Genomic DNA, 15,058 nt, shown 5'->3' with positions numbered 1-15,058 from the left:
TCTTGATTTTTTCTGCGTCGGTGCTGTCCCTGTTTTCATTAAATGGTTGTTCACAGTGTGTGGTGAGATGGTATGCCGTAATACACTGTTACTAGAAACGCCTCTGTCCTCTGTTTTTGTTGTTGCTTAGTTTGTAAGTCGTGTCTGACTCTTCTGCGACCCATGGACTGTAGCCCACCAGGCTCCTCTGTCCACGGGATTTCCCAGGCAAGGATACTGGAGTGGGCTGCCATTTCCTTCTCTAGGGGATCTTCCCCACCAAGGGATCAAAACTGTGTCTCCTGCATTGGCAGGCAGATTCTGAACCACTGAGCCTCCAGGGAAGCCCATTGTTCTCCGTTAGAGTAGGCAAATCTCTTCTGTAGTAGAGTGCTGTCAGTGGTTTTCCTTAGGATGGTGGTGGTGATTGTCTTTCTTTTTTTAAGTGGAGGTGGAGTTGACGTACAATATTATGCAAGTTTCAGGTATACAACGTAGTGATTTATAATTTTTGAAGTTTATGCTCCATTTATAGTTTTTATAAAATATAGGCTATATTTCCTGTACTGTATAATATAACCTTATATATATATATGTGTGTGTGTGTATACATATATGTCATGTATATATATGTATATATGTACATATATACATACACATATTATATATATGTATAAAATATATATATATATAATATAATACTATAATATATGTAGTAGTTTGTACCTCTTAAACTCCTCCCCCTATCTTAGTCCTTCCTCTTTCCTCTCCCCACGGGCGACCACTAATTTGTTCTCGGTATTTGTGAGTCTGTTCCTCTTTTGTTATATTCACTAGTTTATTTTTTCTCAGATTCCACATGTAAATGATATCCTACACTTATAGTGATATCATACAGTATTTGTGAATCTCTTTTTTTTTTTTAATTCAAAGGCAAAGTCTCTTTGTACAAATAGCCTATTCCAGGTTCCATTGTCATGTGTAGATTCATCATAGTGAGTTCTATGATTGCCAGATAGAATTAGGATATCCAGTTAAATTTAAATTTCTAAAAAACAGTATATAATTTTTAATATAAAAAAACTTTTGGTATAAGGATATCCCCAATATTGCACAGGTCACACTTACATTAACAACATCTATACTAAACATTACCTATTACTAAAAAATAATCCTTTCTGGCTGCACCCTCTGTGGTCTGTAGGACGTTAAGTTCCCTGACTAGGGATAGAACCCACACACCCTGTGTGGGTTAACCCCACAGTTCTAACCATTAGACTACCAGGGAAACTCCTTTGCATAGGTGTGTGTGCTGCCTCTGACTCTTTGTGACCCCATGGACTGCAGCCCGCCAGGCTCCCCAGTTCATGGAATTTTCCAGGGAAGAATACTGGAGTGGGTTGCCATTTCCTTCTTTAGGGAAACCAAAGACATTACCTATTATTTACCTGAATTATAAATTTACATTGACTAGAAAATTTTTCATAGTTTACCTGAAATTCAAATTCAGCTGTACATCCTATATATTCATTTTCTCATGCTGGGATGCCTGTGCTGTGCCGCGCTTAGTTGCTCAGTCGTGTCTGACTCTTTGTGACCCCATCGGCTGTAGCCCGCCAGGCTCCTCTGTCCATGGGATTCTCCAGGCAGGAATGCTGGAGTGGGTTGCCATACCCTCCTCCAGGGGATCTTCCTGACCCAGGGATCGAACCCAGGTCTCCCACATTGCGGGCAGATTCTTTACTATCTGAGACATGAGGGAAACCCTAGTAGTGACTGAAAATCAAAGGAGAACCAAGTAGAAATCCCTGCCACAGGAAAACCCTTGCTTGCTTACATCTGACCACGTGTCTGAGTTGGTTGAGTGTCTGCTTCTCCTGAAGGAAGCTCTGGGAAACTCACTCTCTGAGTGCCCTACTTCTCCCAGAGCTGCACTTCTGGGCAGATTTTGAAGCAGAACCAACTTTGTAGTGGCCCTTGTAGCATCGTGGAGGAGGAGAGCAGTGAAGCAGATCACTGAGTTTGCAGTCAGCATGTTTTTTTGCAACCCCTGCCCGCCACCGCCCGCACTTTTCTTTCTATAGGTCTTTATAGGGAGTTATATTAAATGGATAGGGTGAGAAGGAATCAGACATTCCAATTGAATAAAGAGTTTTGTTCAAACTAAAGTTCTCCATATCATAATCTGAGAGCAATAAAGCAAATCTTTTTTTTTTTTTTTTTTTAGTTTCAGAAAGGACAGGCTTGGGAGACAATCTCAGTAGGATGAAGAAAAGGAAAGGGTAGATCTGGGAAGGGCATCAGAGGGAGCATTGAGCAGGCTGTAAGGAGGATGGGTCTCAGCCAGCCAGCCCTGGTCCTAGTCATGTTTGCTTAGATCCTACCTAACTCCCAGCAAGTGACCTGAGAACCCTTACCCTCACTTTTGTCACTTCCCAGGTAGTACTTGTGCTAAAGAACCTGCCTGCCAATGCAGGAGATGTAAGAGATGTGGATTTGATCCCTGGGTCAAGAAGATCCCCTGAGAAGGGCATGGCAGCCCATTCCAGTATTCTCGCAGGCTACAATCCGTAGGCTCACAGAGTTAGACAAGACTGAAGAGACACACACTATCTATCCCTCAGGATATTTGTGGGTATTAAGTGAGCTTAACTTTTTCTTGTCATATGGTAAATGGTCAGTCAATAGCATGAGTACTAATTTCTGGTTATTTAATTTTTTTATTTTTGTTTTTATTTCAGTGTGTGTTAGTTGCTCAGTTGTGTCCAACTCTTTTTTCCCTTTGTACTATAGCTGCCAGGCTCCTCTGTCCATGGGATTTCCCAGACAAGAATACTGGAGTGTATTGCCATTCCCTTCTCCAGGGGATCTTCCCAACCCAGGGATTGAACCCTGAGGAGCAGGGATTGAACCCCCTTGGTGGTGGTCAACTTCCTGTCCTTCAAGTTAAGATAACTCACTCGTGTGTGTATGCGTGCTCAGTCACTCAAAGTCTGACTCTTTGCAGCCCCATGGACCGTAGCCTGCCAACTTCCTCTGTCCATAGGATTCTCCAGGCAAGACTACTGAAGTGGGTTGCCATTTCCTTCTCCAGCAGATCTTCTCAACATTTTTGTTTCTTAATTTCAGTGGTTAAAGGCTTTGTCCTTTGTTATTTTCTAACCCTCAGAGTGAAAGCACATTATCACTGACTGATATCGCAATATTACTTTACCCATCAAGTGAAGAGTGTCTTTAGAGTTAGAGGAGAAAAAAAAGAGTCAAAGCAGAAATTACCAATTGAGACTAAGAGAATGGATACTTAAGATTTTAGAGAAAATATCATTTGATTTCTAAAAGTTCCCAGCGTTAAATGATGACTTGTATAAACTGACCGTGCCCTTCCTCTTTTTCATTTGCCACAAATTGGGAAGACTAGTTAAAACTCTAACACAACCCGCAACCTGTCTCTCTTTGAGACAGTGAATAGCACATTTCTGCATTCAAATAGATAAAGGACACATAGACCACTCTATATAGGGATATTAAGCTTGCTTTCAAATTTTTGCCAACAAACCCTTGAGAAAACTTTACAGCTAGAGAATTTTCATCCTTCTCATTTTTACCTTCTTTTACTCCCTCTTTCCTTCATTCACCCCCCTTTTGGGGTTCATAATATATGCATCTTCTAATCACTACCTTTTCAGATAATCAAAACGACTCCCTTGGCCTCTGATGTTGGATTCATTTGAGCAAAGCACTAAGGATTCTTTGTTTAGCTAGATTCCTATGTCCATTAGGGTTCAATGGAGCCTTTGGCAGCAGACAATAGGCTTGATCTGTGGCCTTTCTGCTTGACTAACCGCTCCTAGAATGCATGCCCTGAAAGGAACTGGAGGAGATTCTTATGACCAAAACCGAATTAGCAACAAAAGAGTCAGCGAAAGGATTGCACAAACCAGGGAGATTTTCTGCCATGGAGCTATTGATTGTCCTCCTTTCTATAATCTTTCTGCAGACAAAGCAAAAGGCTTTGCCTAACCACCGCTCTGCCTACTGATCTTATTGTGAACCGAAAGATGGCCTGGATGTTGTCTCCCTGAGAATGTTGATCTCAAAGCCTGCTTTCTCCTCACTGACTCTAATGAGCGCTCTAATGATGGCATGGCTTTGATTCCATCCCTTTTGTTCTGCCTCTGAGAAATGAATTTAAACAACAGTTATTCAAGAGCTTTAGCATTTAACGATTGGATAAACAAAAGCCTGAGTTTGGTTGTGTCCCTCCCAAACCTGCCAGCTCCTCTCTTTGCTTATCAGGTTTGCCTCCCACCTTATGGGGGGTGATGGTGCATTGTGGTCTTGTTCTGTAAAGGCAGGTGGGAAAGGGACAGCAGAAAGGTGCACGGCATAATCCTAAAGCTCCTTGAGGTGCAATTTTGATAGGAGCCCCCCACAAATTCTTCTACAGTCCATTTATGGATAAATGCAAATGTATGAAATTAGAACAACTCTGCTTTTCAGGAGACCGTGGACAGGTCCACTCAAATAAGGAACCAGCTTAAATGCCAGGGACATTTGTGGTGGAACATTATAAGTACTACAACATTTTCTAGGTCAAAGGTAACAGGTGTTGCCATTTAAATTAGATATATGATTACATTTTTGTCTGTACAGTTGTGAAGAAATCAGTCCATTTGGAGAAAAGAGATGATGCTTTTTCATCACGTAAAACAGGACATAGAGGACACAGGGTGAAATTATTCTAGAGTAGTGGTCTCAACACTCATTGCAGATGAGTTGTCTGGGATTTTATTAAATTCCAACTGACCAATTTAGGGGCCCCATCTCTTGAAATTCTGATTTAATTAGTCTTGAGTAGGGTCTTGGCATTGATATATTTTAAAAAAGATCTTGGACAATCTTCTTGTGCAGCCCAGGTGAGGACCACACAGGCTGTGACTGCTCCATGTAAGGGTCACCAACAGAGCTCCCTGAATAGATGTTCATCTGGGTCCCCCTCAGTCCAAGCGAGACCAAATCACTAATTAAAAAAGATACTAAATCTCCTCAGGTGGTTTTGATGCATAATGAGATTTGAGAACCCCTCTCATCAGCGAGGGCTTCCCTTGTGGCTCAGCTGATAAAAAATCTGCCGGCAATGCGGGAGACCTGGCTTTGATCCCTGGGTTGGGAAGATCCCATGAAGAAGAGAAAGGCTACCCACTCCAGTATTCTGGCCTGGAGCATTCCATGGTACAGTCCATGGGGTCACAAAGAGTCAGACATGATTGAGTGACTTTCACTTTCACTTTGGGGCTTCCCTGGTGGCTCAGAGGTTAAAGCGTCTGCCTGCAATGTGGAGACCTGGGTTCAGTCCCTGGGTCAGGAAGATTCCCTGGGGAAGGAAATGGCAACCCACTCCAGTATTCTTGCCTGGAGAATCCCATGGATGGAGGAGCCTGGTGGGCTACTGTCCACGGGGTCGCAAAGGGTCAGAAACGACTGAGCAACTTCACTTCACTTTCACTCATCAGTGAGGGAGATCAGAACATGCCACCCTAACGATGACCCTCAGGTATATGGATTATTTTGTGCTGAAGGCCATTGAGACTTAGTAGATGCAGAAAGAGTTTTCCCCACTCTCCTTATCTGCTTAAAACAGGGGTCTCCAACCTCTGGGATTTAATACCTGATGATCTGAGGTGGAGCCAATGTAATAATAATAGAAATAAAGTGCACAATAAATGTAATGCACTTGAATTATCCCAAAACCATCTCTCCGGTCCTGGTCCATAGAAAAATTGTCTTTCATGAAACCAGTCCCTGGTGCCAAAAAGGTTGGGGACTGCTGGCTAAAAGAAGGGTATAAAATTCCCCTTGAGGAGGTTATCCGCTCCATTCCATACCAGGGACAGAAAAATAACTCATCCTAGAAGTTGGGGAGTTGACACCAAGATGAGTTTGCATAAACAGAGTTTATTAAAATAGCCCTTGTTTTCTATTAATTCCCACATATATTTCCAAGTCACTTCCCCACTGCTTATCATCCCTGAAGTCCAAACCCTTTTTCCTTTGTTAAAACTGTGAGTTTGTCCCTGAATCTCTCTTTGAGTTTTGTTTCTTTTCTGTGAACCCCTGTGCACATAAACATTAATAAAGATTGAGGCCCTAATCTGTCTTTTGCTAGTTTAATTTGCAGACTCCCACAAACTAAACTCAAGAGGGTAGAGAAACTTGTGGACGCAGTGAGGGAAGGATAGGGTGGGATGAATTGAGAGAGTAGCATTGAAACACACACACTGCCATACGTAAAATTAGACAGCCAGTGGAAATGTACTATATGATGCAGGGAGCACAAATCTGGTGCTTTGTGATAACCTAGAGGGGTGGGATTTGGCTCAGATGGTAAAGCATCTGCCTACAATGTGGGAGACCCGAGTTCAATCCCTGGGTTGGGAAGATCTGGAGAAGGAAATGGCAATCCACTGCAGTATTCTTGCCTGGAAAATCCCATGGATGGAGGAGCCTGTAGGCTACAGTCCATGGGGTGGCAGAGAGTTGGACAGGACTGAGCGACTTCACTTTCACTTTCACTTTCAGAGGGGTGGGAGGTAGGTAAGAGGGAGATTCAGAAGGGAGGTGCCATATGTGTATACTATGGCAATTCCTGGGTTGGGAAGATCCCCTAGAGAAGAGAATGGCTACCCACTCCAGTATTCTTGCTTGGAGAATTACAAGGACAGAGGAGCCTGGTGGGCTACAGTTCATGGGATTGCAAGGAGCTGGACACAACTGCGCAACTAACACTTTCCTTGTATGGTGGGATGAAGGCCCTTATAAATAAAGAACAGAGAGATTGCACGCCCTACTTCTCTATCTCCTTCCTCCCTCCCCCTCCCTCCACCCTTGCCAGGTGAGGATACAAGACAAAAAGCCATCTACAAGGCAGGAAGAAAGTTCTCACCAGAACCCAACCATGCTGGCACCCTGATCTTAGACTTCCTAGCCCCAGAGAACTGTAAGAAATCAAGGTCTATTGTTTAAGTCACTTGGTATATGATATTTTGTCATAGGAGTGTGAGTTGATTAAGACACTGACCCAAAACATAACTGTTTGACTTATGAGATTATGGTAAATTCTTCCCAGTGTACTTGATATTGACAAGACTTGACAAATACTGTCTAGCTGCTTTTGCATTGCATAAGGATATAGATCAAAACCTTTTCCAAATTTAGACCTTGTGGGCAACTGCTAGAGCTTGTGAAGCCTTGGATACAATATTTTTTGCTAGGTCTGTGTAAAGAGTTTCATTTAAAAAGCCATTATAAAATGCATATGTTATAGATATTCATGAGATATAAGGCTTTACTGATGAAGATATAAAATAAGGGTAGAAAAGCAGTACTTATGCATTTGTTTGTTTGTTATCCATTCCAATGCATATCAAATGTCTAGGTACCATCTATTTATATTGTCTATTGTCAAATACATTGTCTCCTGGCTAATTCCATATCTCCTACTATGACAGGAAAGGTGGCAATGCTGTTATTTCTCACAATACCATAGTTCCTTCATATTTATATTTGAAACAATATAGATTTTCTTGCTTTTACAGTTCCCTCATGCCATCTATTTAATGTCAACCACATCATTCCTCATGATACCACATCATCCATTGAACCACCTGTGAATACTGACTTCCAGTGACTCTGTCCAGAAAGGACTGTTGCTGGGCTTCTCTGAAGGGGATCACAAAGCAAGGCTTACCTGGCACGTGCAGGCAAATGTGAACAATAATTTGTTTGCTAATCATGTGATAGTTACCTGTCAGGATTTTATGGTATAAACAGAACAACACATCTTCCAATCACTCCTTAGGTAGTAATCACTGCATTCCTGGAGTGTGAGCTGTTGCCCATATATCACCACCTGTAGGGACTATGGTTCAGGGACTGTGGGCAGAGTGGGAAGAGCAGTCTCATTTGTACACACAATGTCCCTTCTTTCTCCAGTACAGCTTAGGGCAATCTAGAGAGAAATACAGCAATACCTGGATAGGAGGTGAGAGAGGACATGGATTGGCAAGGCTTGCTGGCATTGTGGAGCAATGACCTCAAAAGCCCTGGGAAGAGGGCAGCCACCCCCAGGACAGCCTGTGAAGGCTGTAAAGATGGAGGGGCTACCCTGGGTGCCAGCAGCTAGGAGAACATGGGGTAAAGGATGCCCAACACCACATTAGATTCTCAGATAGTGAAGCCCAGAGACACTTTTGAGGCCAGAATATGGATGGCTTGAGTCACAAATGAGCCTCTATCTAGGGTTCAAATCTTGGCTTATATCTGACATGAGGTTCCCACAAATCAGTGTCCTGGGGGTCCAATCTCAGCTGATTCTGTGAAAGACATATGGTGCCAGGGAACTAGAGTGATCTGCTTGCCAAGTGGTCCCTGGAATCCAGGCCTAAAACAGGACAACCCAGTAGAAGTGAACCTCAGCGTTCTTTGTGCTATCTGGTCAACCCCATGTTTGGTGGTAGAAGGTTGAAGAGGGCCCAGAGAGCACCCTGGAAACCAGTACTGAGGACCATGTGGGTTCTTGTCCAGGCTTGGGTTACCCCAAGGTAACCTGATCCCAGGCACCTGAAGGGTAGTTAAGTGTGGGGCCCTGGACAGCACCCCAGTCACTTGGATCTAAGGGTAGAGCTATAGGATTCTGTGTCTCATGACATATTTGTTGTTTATATGTGATAGTCAAGTTATCAGAGAAGCCTAGGGCTATTTAAGTGGTTTTCTTTGTTTCTAGTTCTTCAGAAAGAGAGGGCAAGAAAATTCATCTGATTATATATCAGCTATATAATTTCCTACCTTTGGAATTGAATTTTATAAAGCCAACTCTAACCTCAATTTTGGGATGACGATACTGTATTTAGAAAAAAATACGGTAGAAAAAAATCTACATTTTACATTTTGTTTTGGTTGCAGTGACAAGGGCTTCCCAGGTGGTGCTAGTGGTAAAGAACCCACCTGCCAATGAAGGAGACAGGAGAGACCAGGGTTTGATCCCTGAGTCTAGAAGATCCCCTGGAGGAGAGAATGGCAACCCACTCTAGTATTCTTGCCTGGAATCCCATGGAGAGGAGCCTGGGGGGCTACAGTCCATAGGGTTACAAAGAGTCAGACACAGCTGAAGTGACTTAGCAGGCACGCATGCATACACAGTGACAAAATGCAGATTACATGATAGAAGTATATTCTCCTTGGTGGTTTGGTTATGATGGCTTACTGGAATTCAAAACATAAAGGATCAAGAGGGATAACCCAACATGTGGCTATTTTAATAAACCTCATAATAGTATAATTATGATTGTATATAAAAACACATTGAGTGATATCTTAATCTTATTCTTTCCTCAGATTTATTGATCTCTTAGAATCATGCTCTCATATTTAAAAATTAAAAAGTACAAAACCAGATTCCCAGTAGTAATAATTTCACAGTTAATCTGAATCCTCCTCCAGTTCATCTAATCATTATTTGATCAAATCTAACTCTTACAGAGTTATTGTCTCATAGGAGTGAAACATTAATGATTTTCCTTCTCACTTATTAATGAATCTCACCTGCTGGCAGGAAGCTTGTACTCACTGGCATCCATGGTGTTTCTTCTTTACTTTTTTCTTATTTGTGTAACCATCCACAACAGAGGGGTGCTTAGAGCAAAGACGATGGGGAGATGACTTAAAACCCAATAAACAGTTATTAAAAACAAAATAGATAATAGATATTGGAAAAGTAATTTGCCAATCTGCATCTAAACCCAAGCTCAATAGCATAAGAGAACAAATGAAACTCACTTATCAGAGGAAGGTGCACGAGAATTAGAAAAGGACTTAATAGAAGTTATTAGGCATTTCACATGCATTATCAGAATTACTTGTTCTAGTTTCAACCTAAGTACATTTAACTTCAAAGAACAAACAACTGAAATCAATAAATATTTATTTGTGCCTACTATGTTTGGACAAGGCAGTAAGCTGAGTTAGGGGGATACCAAAATGAGTTAGTCATATCTAATTTATTCAGCTGAATTGACTGAATAGTTTACATAATCACTGAAATGTCTGTCATTTCAGTCTAAATAGTCTAAATAGACTTTAGACTATTAGGTTTTAAAAGCAACTTAAGACATTGAATATTTAGACCAACAGAGTTACGATTAGACAAAATGATTTGCCATTTTTCTCATTTTTTAAAAACTTTTTAGGAAACAGAAAAAATAGATAACATGTAAAAGTGGAAAGTGACTGTAATTCTAGAAAATATGGTATGCACGATTTTCAAAGAGTTCAAAAGAAATGCTTTTATGGAAATTGACTAAAATTCACATAGGGTTCATATTGTATCCAAGGAAAAAGGGATTATAAGAGATTAAACACTGATTTGTGAGGATGGCATTCACTCTAAAAGTCTCTCTTTGTTCTTTTTTGTCCCTTTCAAAATGGGATAACTGAATGTAATTGCCTATTGAAGGGCACATATGACATTTTATTACGCATCACATGAAGAGCATTGAGAAATAGTTAAGCATGCTAGGAAAACTAAGGAAACATGGGATTCAACATAGGGCTCTTAATGATAAATCAGTTCAGCTGTGTTGTCCTTTAAATTATTGTCATACACTTCTGTGAGTGCTCAAAGGGAGTACACTCCGAGTCTGGGACATTCTATTACCCAGTAGGAGCTGAATAATACTTTTGCAGGACTTTTGTTGTTGTTGTTAAGTTCCTACCACATCATTTAAATAGGGAGGGAAAAAAGAACCACAAAGTTAGCCTTGAAAGTTAGTGGCATCTTTAAGAAATTAACACTAGTGGTACCTACCATTCACATGGCCCTGAGCTAAGTAGGTGCTCTGTGACTATCATCCTATTTAGTCTTGAGGATCATTCCCAATCTACAAAGGAGAAACCTTTATGAATTTTTAAAAAACTCTTTTGGTCACACCACACTAAGGGAAATAAGATGTTAGCTCCCTGACCAGGGATCAAACCCATGCCCCTTGAAGTGGGAGTGTGGAGTCTTAACTGCTAGGCTGCCAGGAAAATCCCACAAAGGAGTAACTTTAACTGCAAAAAATTTTAAGAATTCACCCCAAATCCTACAGCTAATGCATGGTACATACAAAATGTGAAATCTGGTCTACCTGGTTATCGTGAAGCAAGAAAGAGGTTTGGGTAGAACCAGTCTAGAGTTATAATTTAGGAGCCATGTCTAAGGCACTTTGCTTGATTGGTTAATTGGTTGGTTGATGCATTAATTCATCAAACAAACTTTGAGCACCTATTTTGTTTCAGAAAATGACCAGGTCCCTAAAGTGGCAAAACAATCTTCCTGTAAAGAAGTTCAGGTCTAGGGATTACACTTGATATCAGCATTAACTCTTTAAGAACTCACAGTTTACCAACTCACTTGATGGTGAGGATCCTCCTACAGAAATTATGCTCATAAGCGAAGGACTTCCTCCAACCTGTTGCATTCTTATTCCCTGGAAATCATGGTGCATATCCAGAAATTTTCTAGGTACTTTGAAACATAGATATAACATATATTTTATGATAAAAAATAATAGATGAAAATGCTGTGCATTTTCTTAAACCCAAATGGGCAGAAAATAGACATTTTGCTGGGATTTTATGCATGTTGCTTTGCCTTCTTTACATTATCTATCAGTTTATCTATCAGTTTGCTCAACTTGTACTGCTTTCTCTTGGTGAGCAGGAGCCCTGCCAGGGTGTTGACAAAGGCTGCTGAAGAGAGAGTTTAGGATCCTTAAAATACTTTCTGTGCTTGGACAGTATTGCTACTGCTGCTGCTGCTAAGTCTCTTCAGTTGTGTCCGACTCTGTGCGACCCCATCGAAGGCAGCCCACCAGGCTCCCCCGTCCCTGGGATTCTCCAGGCAAGAACACTGGAGTGGGTTGCCATTTCCTTCTCCAAGGCATGGAAGTGAAAAGTGAAAGTGAATTCGTTCAGTCGTGTCCGACTCTTAGCGACCCCGTGGACTGCAGCCCACCAGGCTCCTCCGTCCATGGGGTTTTCCAGGCAAGAGTACTGGAGTGGGGTGCCATTGCCTTCTCCGAGTATTACTTGACTGCAAAACCCCATCCTTGGAATCGTTCTAATTCTTCTAACTTTCTGCTCTGGGAAGCCTTACTCCATTGATAAATGGAAGTTGATAGAAGAGAAGACACTATTTTTTCATTTGGAATCCAATTCCTGCTCTCCAGAAATGTACATTTTCCAAGTGTGCACACAGAATTTACATGCAGGTTAGAATTTCACCAGTGTCCTGTTTGAAGACAAATTTTTAAATTAAAAGAAAACGCTTCTTTATTTATTGTTGACTGCGCTGGGCCTTTGTTGCTCTGCAGCAGATTTTCTCTAGTTGAGCAAGCAGGGGCTACCTCTAGTTTGGTGCATGGGCCACACACTGCAGCGGCTTCTCCGGCCGCAGAACATGGGCTCTCGGGCACGTGGGCTTTAGTACTTGCAGCGCTTGGGCTCAGTAGTTGTGATGCATGGGCTTAGTTGCTCCGAGGCATGTGGAAGCTTCCTGGACCAGGGATCAAACCCGACCCCTACACTGGCAGATGGATTCCTAACTGATGGACCAGCATGGAAGTCTAGAATTTCATCAGTGTCTTAGAAGAGGAAAAAGCAGCAATGAGTTGGAGAGTTCAGAAAAAGAAAATCCTCAGTGTCAGTCATTAGAAATTTGGGCAATTCCGGATTCAGAGGTAACTGGTTTTCCATCACTATCAATAATTGAGTTGTAAGCAGTAATGTAGTGTGGAATTGAGTGGGAACAGAAGGGGAGGGTTCAGTTCAGTTCAGTTGCTCAGTCGTATCCAACTCTTTGCGACCCCATGGTCTGCAGCATGCCCGGCTTCCCTGTCCATCACTATCTTCCGGAGCTTGCTCAAACTCATGTCCACTGAGTTGGTGATGCCATCCAACCATCTCATCCTCTGTCATCCCCTTCTCCTCCTGCCTTCAATCTTTTCCAGCATCAGGGTCTTTTCTAATGAGGAGAGGGAGGGTGAATATTAGTAATCCTGGTCATAGTTTTTTCAACAAGAAATAGTACATGGCTAATGCATGCAGATTCTGAGATTTTCTGGTTTTAAAGGGCTGCTGGCCATCTTCAGCCTCCCCATCTAGTTAACTAGACACAGTTGGATTTCCAGCAGCTGCAGCCCTGCAGGTATGTCTTCTCTGATGGGCAAGGCTGTTTTATGCTTAATGATCATGGTTCTTTGCTTCAGAAGGACTTGCTTTGTAAAGCATGTTTGCAGGAGAGGGAAGGACTGCACCATGGAACTATACTCATTAGCACCAGGCTTTCTATTTTTATTTTTTTGAAGATAGCAAATGTTGCAAAAATTCTGTTTAGAGCAGGGCATGTAGTCTTATTCTGCATCTATGGAACAGGGGAGCCAGCTGACTCACATTGGGAAGCAAACAGAAAGCAGAGGTAACTTTCCTCGTTAGACTTGAATATCTCTTAAAGGTACTTAAAAAATGTAAAATAACTCTGAGATCTGAATGACCTTATGCTTATATAGAGCAAATGCCCACGGAGCCCCAGAAGGTCAAGGCCAAAGATCCTTGGACTCAGAAAGCATAGATGTGGGTCTATGTGGTTCTGACAAGGTAAAGGGAGACCACTTACAATGTTTTTTTGTTTTGTTTCGTTTTCAGATTCTCAAAGAGCCTATGGCTCAAAAAAAAAAAAAACAAAAAACAAAAACAGAGCTCACATACCCCTCTCATTTATCTCATCCAATGTCCTAGAACAGCTGTGACTCACTCAAGACCCATATCTGAAATGGTTTATGGAAGTCCATGTTTATACTTTTTTATCAAACCACTTTCCAAGGCTTCAACTAATATTGAAAAATATGTCTTTTCCTTACACAGACTTTTTGCTTTAAAGCACCACATTTGAATTGCTTTTCGTAGAGACATAAAAGCCCTTCCAGGGAGCTAGTTGAGGTAGGTCCATGGGATGCCCCATCTACACTTCCACCAGAGTGATCATGATTTATCTATTTTATATGGTGGAGTTCTGAATAAGATTTATTTTTTTTGGAAAGATTCAATTCTCCTAAGATAAGAACTATTTCTTATGGTTCTTATTTGGACACCTATTTGTCTAAAGTGACAAATATGGATTGGAGGCCACCATGTTAACACAGCCTGGTAGCCTAAGAGATGAAAATTTCTCAAAGTTGTGCAACACCCAGTTGCATAATGAAATATCAGAGCTGTGAATAAATGAGGGTCTTGAATTTTGGAAACCCCCAAATCCAGAAAGGGTTTTGGAAACTGGAAAACATCTTCCTGGAGGGATTTATCTCAAAACAAACTCTTTAACATCTTGTCTACTCATCCTGTTCTGTGATCTTTATAATATGAGATGCTTAGTCCACTTTGTGGTAGAAAGTTTATCCCTGATTTCAGAAACTTCTCAAAATAGAATTTCTGATAAAACTTCTTTGCTTATAAAAATAATATTGTAAGATAAAAAGGGACTTCCCTGGTAGCCCAGTGGCTAAGAATCTGCCTTCCAATGCAGGGGGTATATGTTTGATCCCTGGTCTGGAAACCAGGATCCCACATGCCTGGGGCCACTAAACCCACGTGCCACAACCACTGAGCCCATGCACCCTGGATCCTGTGATACAATTAGACAAGCCCACTTGCCATAACTAAAACCCAACACAGACACATACATTAACAAATATTTTTAAAAAGAAGAGAAAATTTCTTTGGCAGCATCTTTCCTTACATATGATAATCGAGAAAATTATGGAAGAAATTTATCACTTTTCAAGTAAAATGAGACAAAATGTCATAGTGACTTTTTGAATGGTCTTTTAAGTTGCCCAAATAAATAATAATCTCTTGGCAATAGAAGATGCTCTTCTTTCACTCTTCCTTCTCATTCCCAAACTTTCTATTCTATTGGTATTAAGCCTTACTCATAAGTCAGAATTACAGCTAAATATAAGACCTATGAGGGTTTTCCTATTGGCTC

The sequence above is a fragment of the Odocoileus virginianus genome, chromosome 22 (assembly GCF_023699985.2).
Source record: "Odocoileus virginianus isolate 20LAN1187 ecotype Illinois chromosome 22, Ovbor_1.2, whole genome shotgun sequence".
NCBI lineage: Eukaryota > Metazoa > Chordata > Mammalia > Artiodactyla > Cervidae > Odocoileus > Odocoileus virginianus.
The sequence above is the reverse complement of the archived record's forward strand: the minus strand, read 5'-3'. Positions refer to the sequence as shown.